This window comes from Bufo gargarizans, chromosome 3, assembly GCF_014858855.1.
Source record: "Bufo gargarizans isolate SCDJY-AF-19 chromosome 3, ASM1485885v1, whole genome shotgun sequence".
In the NCBI taxonomy this organism is placed as follows: Eukaryota; Metazoa; Chordata; class Amphibia; order Anura; family Bufonidae; genus Bufo; species Bufo gargarizans.
Genome location: NC_058082.1, coordinates 164,753,471 through 164,772,492, shown reverse-complemented (window position 1 = coordinate 164,772,492; position 19,022 = coordinate 164,753,471). Strand labels below are relative to the sequence as shown.

Below are 19,022 nucleotides of genomic sequence, written 5' to 3'. Positions count from 1 at the left end.
ATTCAAAAACGCACGCAGACAAGGACGAGCCTCCCTAGCGTCACTCGGTGCAGCAGTGGCGGTGCGAGGACCAGAAGTGGTGCACGGAGCGGGGACCCAGGTAAGTATATTCACTGTGGGGGGCTGGGCATATTGGGGGGGGGGGGGGGGGCTTTTTATAATATTGGATAACCCCTCTGGGATTTCCATCCTCTGCTAATCTGCCACTGCAGTTGGACTCTGCACATTTTATTTCTTTTCAGTGTTGCGTTATTCACCTTTATTTTTCTCCAGCAGAATTTGCTAATGCTCAACAATGTTCTAGAAAATTCAGTGTGGGCTCTGGTCTTTAATAAATTGGTTCACTGCCAATTTTACTAATAGGTTGGAAACACAATGGGAAAGGCTGATATGCCTGTCTAGTATGAAGCAGCTGCTTATTATGCATTTTTTACATTACAGCAGTGTGGTGGTGGCCTCTTCATATGCATGTTCACAACAGGTGTCCAGGCTGGTTACTTGTAGCCATGAGCAGGGCACAAGGAGAAAGAGGACAGACTTTACAGTTACTAAGCTATAGCTCAGCACTGTCGGGTCTCGTTTTGCATACTCGGATGGCAGTATTTTATACACTAATTTAATTCTCTATCCGCCACATACTGTGATTGACAGACCATCTGTCATGAGCCAGTCTTCCAAACTGCTGATGTACGCTCATCCTTGCTTTGTTATTGAACAGTCTACATCTGCTAATTGTGTTACCTGAAATAACCTAATCGTGGCCCTCCTGGCATCTACTGGACCACGCTGGTCTAATTTTATATTAGCCCTATTATTCTAAAATTTGTAGCCTTTGTCATCTAGGCTCTATACTTGGGTAGAAGCTGAAAAATCATGTTCTAAATATTCCTTTTGCGTGTTTTTTTTTTTTTTCTAGCATGAGTATTATTTTTACAAAGTTGTATGACATTGACCAAAAAAAATAAAAAAGTTTGGAAAGTTCTCATCCCCTGGCGGTCAGCTGCTAACATGCTAGGAAACCATGTCTAGGGATACAATCTGCAAGGACATGTTTGTTTCTGCTGACAGGTGGACCCGTCATCAAGCGCCATCGTGCTAGCTGATGGTATCCACTTGAAGATTCAATTAAAAGGAAAATATTCTGCTATGTATTAGACCATACATTTCATAAGTTCTTACAACATACACTAATCTCAATGGAAGATCAAACAGATCCACAGATTAAAAAGGTTTTCCAGGAGTTTAATATAGATGGCCTATCCTTGGCATAGGTCATCAATGTCTGATCGGTGAGGGTCAGACTCCTGTTACCCCCGCCGATCAGCTGTATGAAGAGGCCACAGTGCTCCAGTGAGTGTTGCAGCCTATCCCTAAGCCAGTGATGTCATGTTCATTGGTCACCTGGATTATGTACAGTTCAGTCTTATTATACACTATACAATTGCAGTACGACAGTCCTGCAGGGTGAGGTCACAGGGGCAGTTAACAAACCGAGGGTTGTTATTGGTACTTGTACTAGTTTTTATATACCCTGGGCAGGCGTACAGCAGTGATGGAGAGGCTGGCACATGGATCCTCTGGGGCACTCTCTGTATATAGGGACCAGGCCGAATGGTAGGTGAGGTGCCCTGGGTGTTTGCAGGTTTAGTGTGTCTGTGGCAAGATCCCTTATAGTTAGTGACGCCAGTGCCGGTGGCACACCGATTTTATTGTAGGAATAATTGAGGTACACACAGTTGTAGTGAACCAGAACTTCTGTTTACTGAACAGTTCAACTATATACAGGTTTCAGTGAGTTACATATGCAGTGTCTTTAACAGGCAGGCTTCACAAAAATGGCAGGCACAGTCTTTGCAAGATACACAGAGGGTATAAACACTCACAGATCAGGCTGTACTGTCTTCAGATCCTGTCTGGCTTTCTCCAAGGCCCGTATGCCCTATAGCTGGCTTTATCCTTGGGTAGGGAAACCTTCCTCTGGTATAAATCCTATTGCTGTAAATATCCTTCAGCTTTCTACTTGGCTGGATAAAGGTGGCTCTGCTCTGTACTCTGCAAGGTACTAGATATCTTCAGGAGGCAACCTCTTCTCCTGGGTGCAAGCTAGAAACCTGGGCTATCTAGCTACATGTCAGAAGCTGCACTTCAGCTGACCTCTAGCTAAAGTGTACACTGGCTTCTAACTACACATTCCAACTCTCTCCCTCCCTAAACTGGACCTGACCATATATACTGGGGGGTTCCCTAGCTCCCTCTACTGCCTAGGAGGAGGAACTACACCCCTAACAGGCCTGGTACAGGAGATAACAGGAAAATACACATAAAAAATGCCATACAAAATACAATGACCATGTTGCACAGGAGGTGGAGAATAACGTGACCCTTGAGTAGTGCCCACATCTACATAGTGGGACACTACACAATGTACGGTGCTTGGTTTGGTGTGAACAGGCCGTGGCACTTGCCAGAGTTTTTTTTGCGGACTTATGTTTCCGCATATGGACCTGTAAAAAAAAGGAACCGAAACGAGAAAAAAAAATACATTTGTGTGCATGAGCTCTTAACTGCACGCCAGCTCCTTTGCCATTAAGCCATTTTCCACACAAACTGGCGTGGAAAACAAATAAGATTGGCCTCCAGGCCCATCCCCCCTTCCCCCATTTTCTTGCTGCTCAGGAAAAGTGGTGTGATCAGGGAATTGTTGCAAATTTTACTGCACAAATGGTGTGCTCCAAAATTTTAATGAATAAATAAATGTCTCCATAGTATTTATCATTTCCTATTGCTCAACATGTACCACGTGACGTTTATTGCTCCCAAAAACAAAAAAAAAGCCCAGAACAAAATGCGTTTTAAAGGAAACTTTTGTGTGCAGCCACCTCTATGACTTGTAAGATAGGTCGGAGGTATCACATGACAGCACAACTAGGACGCCACAGCGGTACCACCGGGCCAGGAGGAGAGCAATACATGTTGGCGTTTCGCGAGCACCCCATCCACAGCATCCTTATATGGGACAGCTATGTCTGGCTTCAGAAGACAAATGTAGCACAGGAAATTGTATAGGAATGAAGGTGCAGGTTTTTTTTTTTTTTTTTTTGTTTGTTTTTAGACAGTATGTTCTTTCCTGTTAGCTTTTCATCCACTGCCTTCAGTGAGGGGAAAACACAACATAGAAATGCACACATGAAATAGTTTTCACATGCATTGCCACACCTGAGGTTTTCAATGGAAAACTGTTCTAAGGCTTGGTGACAGGTGAGTGAACTTGGCCTAAGGCAGGCTGGCAGATGAAAGCTGTGACCAAACTAGTTCTCGTTAGAAGGTTCTCCACTCATAAACCTGTCCCGTAGTCATCGGCATGCTGTCATACTAGTCCTTACCGCCAGTCAAACCATGTCAGATTATATCTCGTGTTTTGTGAAACTCCATGACTGTCCTTCACAGGCCCCTAGTGCAGTCTGTAATACAGTACATGTCACCCTCGTACACCGGCTTATCTAGCAAAGCTCAAAGCTGTTGCATGAAACCTAATCGCTTGGTTCTGTAATAAATTGGGCAGTAAAAATAAACCTTTTAAAGGGGCACTTCCATCAGAAAGGGGTATTTTAATGAAGTTCAGTCAGTATTCATAGGAAATCATTTTTATTAGAATTTTTGTCTGTTTTGCTTTTTAATTTCGGCAGTACTATGCAATTAAAATGATTGTCCTTCTGTAGCGGTCACCACGAATGAGAAGCCCTTTTATGTAAGTAATCTACTGTCAGTCTACTGCTGCTGTGAGCGGAACATATTATCTGAAGGATGATCTTCGTGATAAGGGCCCATTCACACTGCCGTAGGAACGGGTCCACACCCGTTCCGCAATTTTGCAAAACAGGTGCAGACCCATTCATTTCAATGGAACCACAAAAGATGCAGACAGCAAACGCGGTGCTGTCTGCATCTGCAGTTCTATTCCGTGGCCCCACAAAAAATATAGAGCATTTTCTGAGCGTGGCAGCCATGTGTGGTCTGAGACAGACAGGCCATAGCAACTGGTTTTTAAGGGAGCAGTGGAAAGGGACAGAAAAAGCTGTTATTATAAGGTAATTACAGATCTTTTGATCATTGACAGACTAAGGGCTCTTTCACACCTGCGTTAGTCTTTCGGCATAGAGTTCCGTCGTCGGGGCTCTATGCCGGAAGAATACTGATCAGGATTTTCCTAATGCATTCTGAATGGACAGTCCGTCCTTCAGGATGCATCAGGATGTCTTCCGTTCCGGAACGGAACGTTTTTTGGCCGCAGCAAATAGCGCAGCATGCTGCGCTTTTTGCTCCGGCCAAAAATCCGGAACACTTGCCGCAAGGCCGGATCCGGAATGAATGCCCATTGAAAGGCATTGATCCGGATCCGGCCTTAAGCTAAACGTCGTTTCGGCGCATTGCCGGATGCGACGTTTAGCTTTTTCTCAATGGTTACCATGGCTGCCGGGACGCTAAAGTCCTGGCAGCCATGGTAAAGTGTAGCGGGGAGCGGGGAGCAGCATACTTACCATCCGTGCGGCTCCCGGGGCGCTCCAGAGTGACGTCAGGGCGCCCCAAGCGCATGGATCACGTGATCGCATGGACACGTCATCCATGCGCATGGGGCGCTCTGACGTCATTCTGGAGCGCCCCGGGAGCCGCACGGACTGTAAGTATACTGCTCCCCCGCTCCCCACTACTACTATGGCAACCAGGACTTTAATAGCGTCCTGGCTGCCATAGTAACACTGAAAGCATTTTGAAGACGGATCCGTCTTCAAATGCTTTCAGTACACTTGCGTTTTTCCGGATCCGGCGTGTAATTCCGGCAAGTGGAGTACACGCCGGATCCGGACAACGCAAGTGTGAAAGAGGCCTAACTCGGGTATACGTGACAAGCTCTAATAAACTAGCAAATAAAAAATGACAGTTACATTTCAAATATTAAAACTGACACAAAAATTTAATTATTGCAATGGGTTCTATATTTTGTGACTATTGTTTTGATATTTAACATGTGTAGGTTTAAACGAGCAGGACGATTATGGGGGCAGTTTCTGTTAGCGACGGCATATTTAATTTACAGCTCTGGGATTAAAGCGCTGCCTGACCGTTCATATACGTGTTATCTGCACGGGGTATATGCAGATTTTTTTTATGGAAGTCACCCCTTTAAACTAACCGCAAATATGACCAAGGGGCAAACTTCATTATTTCACCGCTGCAACAGACATCAAAATGGTTTTAAGAAAATTGTGTTGAGCGATGGCAATTAAGTTGAAAGGATTGATAGCGCTGCCGCATCAGTAACTTAGCACTACACTCCGGGCAGGCTTTTTATAGGATCCAACGCTTTATTAAACCTATATTCTGCCAATATATTTAGTGAGTAGTTGTGGAGCACACATGGTTAATCTCAGTTACTGGACAGAGTATGACAAGCAAGTAAAATTTTGTATACAAGTGTAGAAAACAAAATCAGTAAAAATTCCATGTCTGGAAGTATTCGTCTTCCGTTCTCACTGTTGGGGTTTTTTCCTTCTGACGTACATTGCATCCCTTTCCTGCACTCGTTTTACTGTATGGAAGGAATGTATAGAATCTTCTTGTACTATCCCTGAGGTTAGGGAAAACGCCAAAAGTTGTAAATTGTCGTAAGCAAGGGCCCCCTCACATTATGTTTCTGTCAGTACTGCGCTTCAGTTTTCCACTGTTCAACAGCACGAACAGCAAATGTGGAAATAAGTGAGTCATCCTGGCTCCTCCTTGTAGACAGTTACTTTACATTATCACATTGCTTATATACACACGAGATAAATGTCACCCAAACCTGATGACTTTGGTGGGACTGACTGACCATCTAAGACTACTTTCGCATCTGATGCCGGCTGATGTGGCAGAGAATGCCGGGATTTGGCTGTACAAAAACTGCTGCATGCATTTGCTGGGTAGCAGCAGGATCTCTAGATTATAGTCAGTGGGGTCCGAAAGGCAGGCGGCAGTATCCGGCAATGCCTGATCCAAAGATCTCTGGCAAGCTGTGATCTCCCGCAGATGTGAAACTAGCCTAATGTGTATGGGGGACTTCAGAATATCTCCTGGATGGCGGGGAGATGAGGATTGGGCAGCTGGGTTTCAGTCCTAATAACTTAGAATGGAGCAGCAGAATGAGCACCACTCCATTCTCCAAGCTTCTCCACACTGGTCTTGCTGTGAGGAGGATTGGTGGTCTCAGGACCCCTGTTGGTGTGATCGGTGGTGTTTCAGTGGTGGGATCACATTTAGCCCATGTGCCCTGTGCATTGAGGAGTATAGAAGTTTGAGATCCCTGTTCTTGTGATCAGTGAGGGTTCCAGTGGTGAGATTTGGTGTACATGCCAGAAGTTTTAACTGGCATATGCTTCATCTAGAAACATGATGTGAACTTCACATATAACTCTGGAGAACCTGCGTGCGCCCCACTATTGCTCTTGGTGATGTAAACTGTAGGAGAACCAACTATTGAGTGTACATTTTCCTCTATGGCACCACCAATGGACAAATGAAGCATTACACAGTGCCTACTGATAGTGATTGGGTAAGTCTCAGACTTGCCAGGCCCCTCTTTGTCTAAGACTGCATGCACACAACCGTAATGTCATCTGAGTGCTATCTGCATTTTTTAGTAGATGGCACACTGACTCATTCAATTCTAGAAGGACATGCACACATCTCTATTTTATTTTTTGGGATCCGTGTGGTCGTTCTGCAAATTATAAACAGCAGATTAGTCCATACTGTGGACAAGAATGCTCCTTTCTAGTGATGGGAGAAAGAAAAATACGGAATGCATATGGAAGGTATCTGTATTTTGCAGACTGAAATAAAGACACTGCTGTGTGTTTGAAGCCTAATTCAGCATTTCTAATGGAGTATCTGAAATATGTTTTCTAATCCAAACCACCCATTTAACTATCGGCGTGATTATTTTCTGCTTTAGTTTACCACCTGGCAGAATGTTTTGCTGAAAATATTTCTTGCACCTTTCCTGTGGGACTTCTGGATTTCCATGTGCTGCATACAGTAATGTTTCCACTAGTCTGACATTCAGTTGTCCTTGCACCAGACAAATTGCGTTTCACATGTGTGTAATCCTGGCTGGACAAATCCTAGGAGCCGAGAAACCAATGTGCAAGGAAACTTTCTTTTTTAGTTGTTTTCAATTGATGTTTATGGAAATATGGAATAAAACTGGCTCCTTGAGAGGTTAAATATTTTGTGTGTGTATATGTATGTAATTAATATATATTCTCTATCTTTTTTTTTTTTTTTTTTTCCCCCCCCATCTATATTAAAAAATTGAAATCCTAAATCATGCAGTTTTCACACTGGCCACTTAATTTCTATGGGAGAGATTTCTCTGCATGCTCTGAGACCTGGGCAGAGGTCAGGAGGGCATAGATGAGCTCTAACATCACCTATTGTGAATGGTGGATACTGTGTTAGCTATACAGAGGTGATATCTGTTATTGTAATCCTGCTTGTGGTGATGTTGTGGTAGCCACTGAAAAGTTACTGATACACTACAGGAAGTCTCAACATATTAGACCTAGTGGTCAGTGCAAAAATGGCACCATTTTATTTAATAAATAAATAGATAATGACATGGAAGATTACAACAAAACACCTAAAATTCTAAAAAGAAAATAATAAATTTTTAAAGAGGATTTAAACAGTCCTCTTCTGATATATTCCATTTAAAATCTCTTGTAAAATACTGTATTGCAGTTACATAAAGATAAAAGATGCGTTCAAGCGAAATAAAATAAATTACAAAACACAATCTCTCAAATTCTAAAATGCCATCTGTGCAGACTTTGACTTTCCTTTAACTTATTGATGCATGCATGTAATTTAAAGTGTTCTTTAGGCAGTGGCTAGGATCCCAGAAGGTTGTTGGCAAAGCATTCCATAATAACCACCATCAGCATTCCGAAAAGCAGCAGCCCTGGGCCTTTTTCCAAGAATCCAACGCAAACATGCCATAAAGTTGTATTAATTACGCATGTGTGTGGACCTGCTTAACTGAACCCAGAGAGGACTCTCGAAATAGAATTTAACAATAGGAAAAGTGCGTAACTATTCCTGTTTGCACTTCTCTTTGCAGAGGTGGATTTCCATATCTACCCTTTCCCTTGCGAACTTTTGACAGTGTAGAAATGTTTTATCCTGAACCTGTGTACATATGGATATCTTCTTAAAAATGGGGTAAGAGAGGAGGAAAATATAACTTGCCCGTATACATTTCCTTATTAGAAATGGGCTATATAGAATAAACAGCACCCGTGGTATATGGCAGCTCCCCCCCCATGAGGTGCTTGTTAACGGGTGATGTGGGGATTACATTTTGGCTAATGTGTGTGGACAGATGTACTCTAGGTTCAATTTTCTAAGAAGCAATTTAAACAAAATGTTTTGAGGATTGGAAAAACCATGTAAAGGTTTGGAGAACGAACATACAGAGTCCATGGAGATGTCTATATTGCATTTTAACCCATAGCGTTACTCCAGTTAGGCATCATGACAATGTATGATGGTACGACTTTGAAAAAAAAGGAAAATGGGATGTGGTGGTGCTCCTATCGAGGCTGTCACTCGCTCTATTTCTTGGTTATTCCGCTCCTAAAAACAGACACCTAGTCTCGGCAACATCAAACCTCTCTTCTGACCACATGCTTATCTCTTTACAAGAATAATGCACCTCATATTTCACACTTATATATGCGCAGTGCAGCCTAAAAAACAATGGGGGAGATTTATCAAAAAAGAAAAATTGGAACCTCTGAAACCACACTCACTACCATTACATGAAGCCATTAGAAATAAAAAAATTTAAGTATGAGAATGGCTCTTCCTTAGTTCAATAATGTTTACAATCTACTCTACCAGTTCAGAACTTGTCCCGAATTTCCCCAAAAGTTTGGATTCTAATGAACCCAAATCTTTTAGAGAGAACCTAGTATGCTACTCCTGGTTTTTCTTGGCAGCATATATGCATTGTCTGGGGGGTACTCTTTCTAATTACGGAGAACGCCTAATACTCTTTGTGGTGGTCTTGATCATTAGGGAGACCAATTCATTCATGTTGTACACCAGGCAACAATGCTTTCGCTTCCAGGGAAGAATATATGCAAATTCTCATATCTTAATGGGCATCTGTCTAGATTTGTACCTAGAAAACTGGCTGACCTTCATGTGTGGTTGCCAGCTGAAGGCATCTGTGTTGGTCCCATGTTTATATGTGCCCACATAGCTGAGAAAAGTGAAGTTTTAAGATGTGCAAATGAACTTCTAGGAGCAATGGGGGCGTGGTTGTTGCATCTAGAGGCTCTGCTTTCTCTGCAACAGCCATACACTCTGAACTTTTGACAGGGCCAGGCGTGATCATTTATACTGCCTGACCCAATGAATCAAAGTGCAGAGGGTGCAGCAGTCACATAGAGAGCTGAGCCTCAAAGTTCAGCTACAATTTTATAGTTTTGTCTAAATAACATTTTTTTTAAAAAATGTATGGTCTCTTCTCACACTTTCGCTACACTTTTTTTTTGGAAGCTTTAGTCCTCGTCGACCCCCCCAGCCCCCCCCAGCCCCCCCCCCCCCAAAAAAAAAAAAAAAAACTTTGGAGAAATGGGTTTCTGCAGTACTATTACTGTCCTGGTTGGGAAGAGGTTACATGACCACATCATATGTTTTTTGGTTAACCATCTTCTGGATGTCTGTCTGGGCTGTTGTGAAACAACGTTTGTGGCAGATAATGAAAGGGAGACTACAGTATTCAAAGCTTCATATTCTGGCACTGACACCAGGAAGGCACTGCGGAGGGGGTCAGCTTGTAGACATCTGTTGCACTAGCTTGAAGATGTTCTCTGTATAATGACCCATTCTGGTAGGGAGAACATATGGATACAGTGTCGGCCTGGGGTTCCTTGGGCCCACCAGAGGAGATGATTCTTGGGGCCCAACTCCCTATATCATCAGTAATGTCTAAAGTTTGGAATTAAAGAAATAGACCCTAGTGGCAAGTTATTATCTCAATCTTCTAGATCTTTGGGGCCCACTATTGCATCAGAGCCCGGGCCCACCGGAGGATCCTCTGGTGTGCCAGTCTGACCTTGCATGGGTATATCTTGCAGTAGCCTAAATGTCTATTTCACTTTTTACATTCATTAATGTATACTTAACATTTTTATTTTATTTATCTTTTTACTGATTTCCCCCTTCAATCCTGTTAGTTGAAGATAGATTTCATCCTGCTATTTTCCATCTAATCTGTCCTTCCAATCCATAAATGATTAAATTCATGTTCTATTTTAATTTATTTTTTAAATTTTTTTTATCTGGTCCGTTCTATACCTTTCTTCCTCCCAAGAATGGAAATTTTATCCCCCTATGGGCAGCATGGACCAAAAACTCACGTATTAAGGTAGACTGGTTGCTAAAGATATAGGGGGACGTTTATCAAGACTGGCGTTTTCTTCGCTGGACTCAATTCCCCCTGCGCAGCCGGAGGATGCACCAAATGTATGGATAGACGCAGGCCTCTCATAGATTTGGTGCCACCTCCTGCTTGTCGTGCAACAGGCAGCCTCCTAGCTGCCTTAAATTTCTGTCTTTTCCGGCACTTAATTCCGTCATAGGGGCTCAATACCGGAAAATAACTGATTAGTTTTATCCCCATGCATATTGAATGGAGAGAAATCCGTTCAGGATGTCTTCAGTTCAGTCACTGAACGGCGTTTTGGATAGACCAAATGCCGCAGCATGCTGCAGTATTATCTCCGTCCAAAATTCCGGATCAGTTGCTGGAACGCCGGATCCAGCATTAATTTACATTGAAATGTATTAGTGCCGGATCAATTGCAGACCGTTAAAAATTTGAAAAAATATAATTGATCCGCAGAGACTGATCTGTTCTTACAATGCATTTGTAAGACTGATCCGGATCCGTCTACAAATGCTTTCCGTTTGCATGCAGATTGCCGGATCCAGCAGGCAGTTCCGCCGACGGAACTGCTTGCCGGATCACTCTGCCGCAAGTGTGAAAGTACCCTTAACGCCACTATTTTGGTGTAACTAGTATAATAAACGTCTCCCGTACTGCCTAAAGCTACTTTAAATGAGCGTCAGCAGGGGAAAAGCCTGCCGGAGCCGTACTAACACTAGCCCATGTGTGCCGCCGGAAGTCCACTCTGGCCCCATTCACTATAATGGAGACGGGTCAGCATGCTGTAAAAGCCTAAGTTTCTGTATCCATACTATGACTGAATGTCCCGGACCAACCATGGGCATCATGCTACTCGGTTTATTAGACCTGGGACATTTGGCTGTAATACAGGCGCAGAAATTATGCAGATTTTTAGAAAATGAAAAATGTAGAACTTGTAGAGACTTGTGAGATAAAAAAGCTAAATCTGTCTTTCTATAAAATTTAGATAAGTCCATATCTGAGAATCTGATGGGCTGGCTTCATGCGAGAGACTTGATTGTGCCCCAGTGCTTATCTGGGCATCTCTTTATCCAGAACTAGCTATAACCTCCTATAAAAAAAAAAAATCTGACAGAAACATCACATCTCTATCTCTTACCCAAGTCAAGTTTTCCTACTGACGTAAGTGAGCCTTATCTCTGATGATTACTACTCTTAATGCATGACTGCTTGACCATATGCAGCATGGAGAATAATTACTAAGTAAGTGTGATATGGATTTTCTTTACACATCTAAGCTGGCTAATGACCCATAAACTACAGAGTGGAAGAAGAGGCCAATGAGGTAATTATACAGCCATAAAACACACATGCAGTGCATTGCTCTAGCCAGGATGACAAAGCATAAAGGCCAACCTTGTTTCAGAGCTTGTACCTTAGCATTCTGTTTAGTTCTCTATGACTTTTCTGGGACAACAGGATGACCATCTATATAACAACCTACCATGACAATAGGGGCGGACTAGCCATAGACCTGTAAAAGGAAATTTCCTGGTGGGCTAATGTCCAGAGGGCCACCCAAGTCCTCCTCCTAGTATATACAGATCTGATGCTCCGAGCATTAATTACTAATGCATCTGGCCCGCAGCGGAAAGTGCCCTTCTGCATTCAACTGCATTGTTGTCCTCAGGATGGCGATACAGTTGAATACTACAGCAGGGATTGCAGTATTTTATGCTGCACTGTGGTATTTGGTTCTGCTGGAGGTGGTATTTTGTGCTGCACTAAAGTATTGCTGGCACTGCCTACAACATGGGGTCACTAACTTCCCAGTCCGCCCATGCATGACATACAAAGGGTCGTCACCTATTGAGCGCCATACTTATCTAGATATGTTGGTATTCTAAAACCATGTTCAAATTTAGGCCTCTTTCACACTTGCGTTGTCCGGATCCGGCGTTTACTCCACTTGCCGGAATTACACGCCGGATCCGGAAAAAAAAAGTGAACTGAAAGCATTTGAAGACTGATCAGTCTTCAAAATGCTTTCAGTGTTACTATGGCAGCCAGGACGCTATTAAAGTCCTGGTTGCCATAGTAGGAGCGGTATACTTACAGTCCGCGCGGCTCCAGAGTGACGTCAGAGCACCCCATGCGCATGGATGACGTGTCCATGCGATCACGTTATCCATGTGCCTGGGGCGCCCTGACGTCACTCTGGAGCGCCCCGGGAGCTGCACGGACGGTAAGTATGCTGCTTCCCCGCTCCCCGCTACACTTTACCATGGCTGCCTTGACTAGCGTCCCGGCAGCCATGGTAACCATTCAGAAAAAGCTAAACGTCGGATCCGGCAAAACGCCGAAACGACGTTTAGCTTAAGGCCGGATCCGGATCAATGCCTTTCAATGGGCATTCATTCCGGATCCGACCTTGCGGCAAGTCTTCAGGATTTTTGGCCGGAGCAAAAAGCGCAGCATGCTGCGGTATTTTCTCCGGCCAAAAAAACGTTCCGTTCCGGAACTGAAGACATCCTGATGCATCCTGAACGGATTTCACTCCATTCAGAATGCATTAGGATAAAACTGATCAGGATTCTTCCTGCATAGAGCCCCGACGACGGAACTCTATGCCGGAAGACAAGAACGCAGGTGTGAAAGAGCCCTTACATGAAAAAACTCCACTAAAGATGCACTCCCACAAAAATGTTTATTCTTTAGCCTGACTGTATTTGTGAGTTATCCAGTCCCTCCTGGTTCTCAGTTGTGTCCTGTGACCAACACTCTAACTCTGCAACTGAGACAGTGGGGCAGATTTACAATAAAAAATCCACCAGTTTTTTGGGGGCATTTTTTTTTACCAAAAACTGGCTTGCATGCTTTGCATCGCCAGCAGATTTCCACACATTTGTAATCATTTTATGCCTCTTCCAACAAGGACTCGTGGCCTAAATGTGCCAAAAATTCTTTTTTGGGAGTATACTACACCATCTTATAGGTGACATAAACTTAGACAAGACAGCTCTTTTTGGCACACGACAGAATACTGTCACATCGGCGAATTTTTGGCGTGCAGACTTCTAGGTAAATCTGCCGCAGGATTTATGATACAGCAAACTGATAAAGGTCCATGCACTGGAATAGTAAATCTGTCTAATATAAAGACTGTGATTGATTTGTATTCTTGGAGAGTATAAAGTGCACCACTATTAGTAAATCTGCTCCGGTGTCGTATGTGCGGACAGGAAGTCTGTTTCTCTAGTCTTTCCTAGGAGACTGAAATTGAAGCTCCCATAGGAATACATGGAGAAACTGACTTGCTGTCCACACATAGACGCTGTGTCAATTGGCGATCAGAGCGCTGATCACATTATACAGCTGAGGATCAGAAGGGAGGTTTTAACTAGAGATGAGTGAATTATTTTACAAAAAAAATTGCTTCGTGATGAATTGCTTTGTCACGAAGTGCATTTCTTTGTAAGCAGTGGGTGCAATGACAGGGAGCGACAACTGTGATTCTCCCCGTCATTGTACCCGTCAGATGCCTCATTCATACAAGATCGCGGTATCTGATATAAATAACAGCGTGTAAAATTTTAAAATTCTACCGACATGATCCATTTGATCACGACAGGCCTGCCGCCTTCTTGCTTGAAGAGCTGGTGCGAAGTCTCATGTGGCCAGAGATGACTCCATCACACCGGCCAGCGTGGTGACCTCATACATCACCGCGCACAGGATTTCATGCGAGATCTTAAAGCAAGATGGCGGTCGGCCCATCATGAGCAAATGGATCAGGTAAGTATGATATATATTTTTTTTTTTAACACTATTTCAGGTTAAATTGATTATCTACCACAAAGCACAAGGATATTCGGCTTCGACGCAAATCAAATTTTATCCTGAAATTCGGACCATCACTAGTTATAACTCTCAAATGCAGTCAGTAACAAACTATTTACTACATGTACCTTTCTAATGTGCCAGACAATGCAATTTTTATTTTTTTCTGTAAGGGTGTCAACTGCAGATTTTATCAAAAATGCTGGACAGAATACTCCACTATTTTGTTCAGTAACAGGTCAAGCTGATGGACCGCATTATAGTGTGCCGTCCATCATGCGACTGGTTCGACTCTTCTGTTATTTCTCGCTCGTATCATTGGGGGACACAGAAGACCATGGGTATAGCTGCTGCCACTAGGAGGCAACACGAAGCAAAAAAGTGTTAGCTCCTCCTCTCAGCTATACCCTTCCTGCAGACACTGAGCTAATCTGTTTTAGCTTAGTGTCTGGAGGAGGCAGACTTGTTTTCCTGCAGGTCAGCCAAAGATTTTTTTATTTTATTTTTCTGATCGGACTACAGGTGGCCTCCAACCACCTGTTTTCCCCACACTTGAGGGGGGAGACTAGTGGGTCCTCAAGCCCGCTGCTCGTTCCCCACCTGAGGAAGAACAGTGGATCTCAAATCCCCTGTTACCCACCAGCTACAGTGTCACCTTGCTGCTACTTCTGAAAGTCCCCCCCCCCCCCCCCCCCCCGTTACCATTGTAGCCGCCCTCCCCAAGGGGCAGCACACAGAGGAAGGTGACACTTCTGGTATAGGGGTGGGCAGAAACCGTCTAGGTATTACCTACCTTTCCCTGCTGGCCCCTGCCACCATTCCCCACCCCTTCCCTGGGTTAACCTTCCTCCCCTCCTCCCTGTACTGGGTTCTAGGAGTTAACCTTCTGCTGGGTCCCCTTCTGTGTTCTCTAAAGTGAAGTTGTTGTTTTTGTTTTTTCTCAAAACCTTGTCCTCTCACTGGCCCTCGGTCCAGTTCTGGTCCCCAGCCCCCTCACTTTCCTCCAGGCCTGGCGGTACTCCAGCGCTCACAGGCCTCCTTGGACGGCCTCTGCTTTCTCTCACTGGGCATCGGTACGCCCATTCCCGGCCTCCTCTGTTTTGGAGGGCAAGATCCCCGTGACACTCTCGCTCCCTCCATGCGTTCTCCCAGCCAGAAGTTCTTTAGGTTGGCCCCTGCTTTGCGGCCTAGTATGCTTCGTTCTCCCAGAGTGTTTGTGGGGCGGGGACTGTACCCTCAGAGCGCAAACCTTTTGCGCCCACTGAGCTCCACCCCCAACCTACTTAACCCCTTCCTTGCCTCAGTGCTTCTGTAACTGGGGGAAAAAATAATTACTTATCACTCTTAAGAGGGTTGATTAGGATTGGGGCTGTATGTAATTCCCACAGTTATTATTATTATTATTAACCCTTGGAGCTCCGCTCCTATTTTGGGCTTAGTTCCTATAGCAGTGTGTGACCAGCTTGTTATCTTAGTGCTTGTAGTGCACCACGTTTAGGCTTACACTGTGTTGTCTCTACAGCTACAGCGGAGCCAGTGGCGCAATGGATAGGCGGCATGCTCGCCCTACCGCTAGCTACTTGCGACTAGGATACTGTACATCCTGTAGCATTACCCCCTTCCATAGGTGGAGTACTTGCACTATCACTGGATACTGTACAGTCTGTCGCATTACCCTCCTTTTATAGGCAGAGAACTTGCACTACCATGGTATACTGTACAGCCTGTAGCATTACTCTCCTTTATAGGCGGAGTACTTGCACTACCTCTGGATACTGTACAGCTTGTAGCATTACCCTCCTTTCTTTGGTGGAGTATTTGCACTACCACTGGATCCTATTCATTCTGTATCATTGCTCTTTTTTCATAGGCAGGGTATTTGCATATGGGACCCTATACATCCGGTAGCAAGGCCTCGATCCATAGGCGTAGTATGTGCTTCACCACTGGATACTGTACAGCCTGTCACATTACTCTCCTTTTTGTAGGCGGAATATTGGCACTACAACTGGATCTTATATTCCCGGTATCATTGCCCTCCTTCCACTGTGGGTGTATTTACACTTCCACTGGGTACTGTACATTCTGTGACATTGTCCTAATTCGGGGTCCTTGGGTATCGCCTTCCTTAGAAGTCTTCTGGGCCCAGGCTATGTCTTTTTCCGGTATAGTCTGTAGTCACTCAGTTTGTTCTGGCGCCTGACTTGTTTTTATTCTTGTCCATCTTGTGGACTCGGTGTGCTTGCCACTTCTTCCGAAGTCTCCTAAGCCGTGGCTTATGTCCCCGGGGATGTTCTCTTTTTTTCTGCCCAGGTGGGGCATCTGGGTATTCAGACGCTCTCTGGCTGGCCTTCCTGGGAATGTCTCTTCCTGTACCTTTTTCAGGGGTCCGGGGTGTGTCCTCCCTCCGTATTTCTGTGCGGGGCCTTATGACAGGCCTTGGATTCGTTTTGGTCTTCTTCCCTCCCCATGGTCTTCTGTGTCCCCCAATGATACGAGCAAGAAAGTAGGATTTTTGTCTTGCCTGTAAAATCCTTTTCTCGTTGAGTTCATTGGGGGACACAGCTCCCACCCCATAAGTACATTGCTGGCTCTCCTTGATGGGTTCCTCCGGTTCTTGATTCTGACCCATCTTCGCCTTTCTTACTTTTTATTGTTTTCTGTTGGCTTCTCCTGGCTGCTCCTACTGCTTTCGTGCAAACTGATTAGCTCAGTGTCTGCAGGAGGGGTATAGCTGAGAGGAGGAGCTAACGCTTTTTTGCTTAGTGGCATCAGCTATACCCATGGTATTCTGTCCCCCCCCATGAACTCTGCGAGAGAAGGATTTTACAGGCAAGACAAAAATCCTACTTTTCATTGTTCTGCTCCTAAAATGGAGCAGAACAGTGGAAGTCAAGTGCTGATGTTAAAGCGACCTATAGTAGGGCATGCCAGGGTTTGAGAAAGCTGGGCAACAACCCCCATGGGCGCTGTCTTATGGCCTAATCGGGCATCTTCATGAGATACACATAAAAAAATAAAAATATAACACTATGAGCTGGAAATTTAAAGGATTTCTGTTTACTGATGACTTGTTATTTTACATGTAAAAGCTCCTTAATGTGAGAAATCAAAGGCCTGGAATAAAGCGTGTTTACAGGAGGCAGTGAACTGTATCTATAGTGTGTTTTTCCCTCCGCACCGGTATAGTTTATTGCTCGCTCCCCTTCTTGGCGGCTGTCATGGTAACAAGTGTGAGCATGTTGCTAAAAATGCCTGGGTCAATAGTTACCGGCAGGGTAGGTTACTGTGGTGCTATGTTAGAGGCCTCTATAGTGCTGACCACCGTCTCTGACAGCGAACAGATTTATCACAAAGCAAAGAAATGCCATTTCCACAAGCCGCTGATCCCACAGCGTTTGCTGCTGCAAGGAGCCACTTGGTTAACTTGTCTGTGATTATTTTCTCCATCAGATGCAGCACAGACGTCTTGTCAGTGAAGGTAACCGCTATTGTATTTTCTGATAGTGTTACTATTCCAATTCTTTTTAATTAATTGCAGCTCATCTTGCAGGCCAGTTACTGTTGGGTGCCTGTATATGGAGGTGGGTGAATGTGCAGAAGGTCCGCCAGATATCTGTGCACTTCTGCACCCAAAATTGCAATTTCTAATTGTGGTTTTTGGTGCAGATTTACAACATATCTTACTCTTCATTGGTAAAGGGTGAAATCTGCAGCTAAAAAAGCAAAATTAATTGACATGCTGTGGATTCCGTAGGGCAGATCAATTTCCACCAGAAAAAAAGCCGCAGCGTATACATGAGATTTGTCTATTCCCATAGTCTTTGCTGGTACCTTACTCGTAAACGGCATGTAATCCGCAACGTATGCAGGCACTCTTATGGGATCTGCTAACAAGCAAGTATTACTTTTATGTGGGCGTTAAGAGTTAAAATGGGTTCTGGCAAGTTTTAATCTTCTCTCGGATCCACAACATAGGTAATAAGTGCACCACTGCAACCAATGACTGGCCTCAGAGGTGACGTGTTGTGTTGCTTAGGGGCACATCACCTCTGAGGACACCCATTGGCTGTAGCAGCACAAGTCATACAACCATCCAAAAGTTTACAGGATATGGACTGGATGACTGCTGAAAGGGGCCAAGGACCCAGAATGTAGCCACGGGAAGCAAGTATGAGTGTTTCAACAATGGTGCAGGGGTCTGTTAAAAACCCAAAGCTAGACAACCCTTTTAAGTACATCAAATGCATGCCAAACATTATTTCGTTAAGTTTTTAACTTGGCTTACTGTTCATTTTTACCGTTGCATTTTTGTTACCTGGAAACCTTCATCAGGCTGCTGTTGATGGATTAGTTATTCTACTTGTCTCTGGTAGTGGAAGTGTATAGAGGTGTATTGATTTGAGTAAGCTATGTAGGTCTGAACGACCTCTTAATACCATAAAAGGGTATGCCACAAATTTTAATATTGATGCCTATCCTCAGGATAGGCCATCAATATCTGATCAGTGGGAGTCCGACACCCCCGCCAAATAGCTTTTGTGGTGTATGTAACTCTTTCAGTGGAATAGAGGAGAGTGAATCCATTCTAACCAATCAATTTGTCTCATCAGCAGGACTTCTTCATCTGTGAGGGGCTGTCAGTATAGGCCATCAATAATAAAATTCTAGAATACCCCTTTAAGGTTGTGTTCATACATAGCAGAAA

At 44.2% G+C, this 19,022-nt stretch overlaps 1 protein-coding gene across 1 annotated transcript in view; it reads left to right on the top strand.

The window, feature by feature from the left end:
- The window catches only part of NR4A1 (nuclear receptor subfamily 4 group A member 1), a 58,257-nt gene that overhangs the window by 15,606 nt on the left and 23,629 nt on the right, over window positions 1-19,022 (top strand). The window lies entirely within an intron of this gene.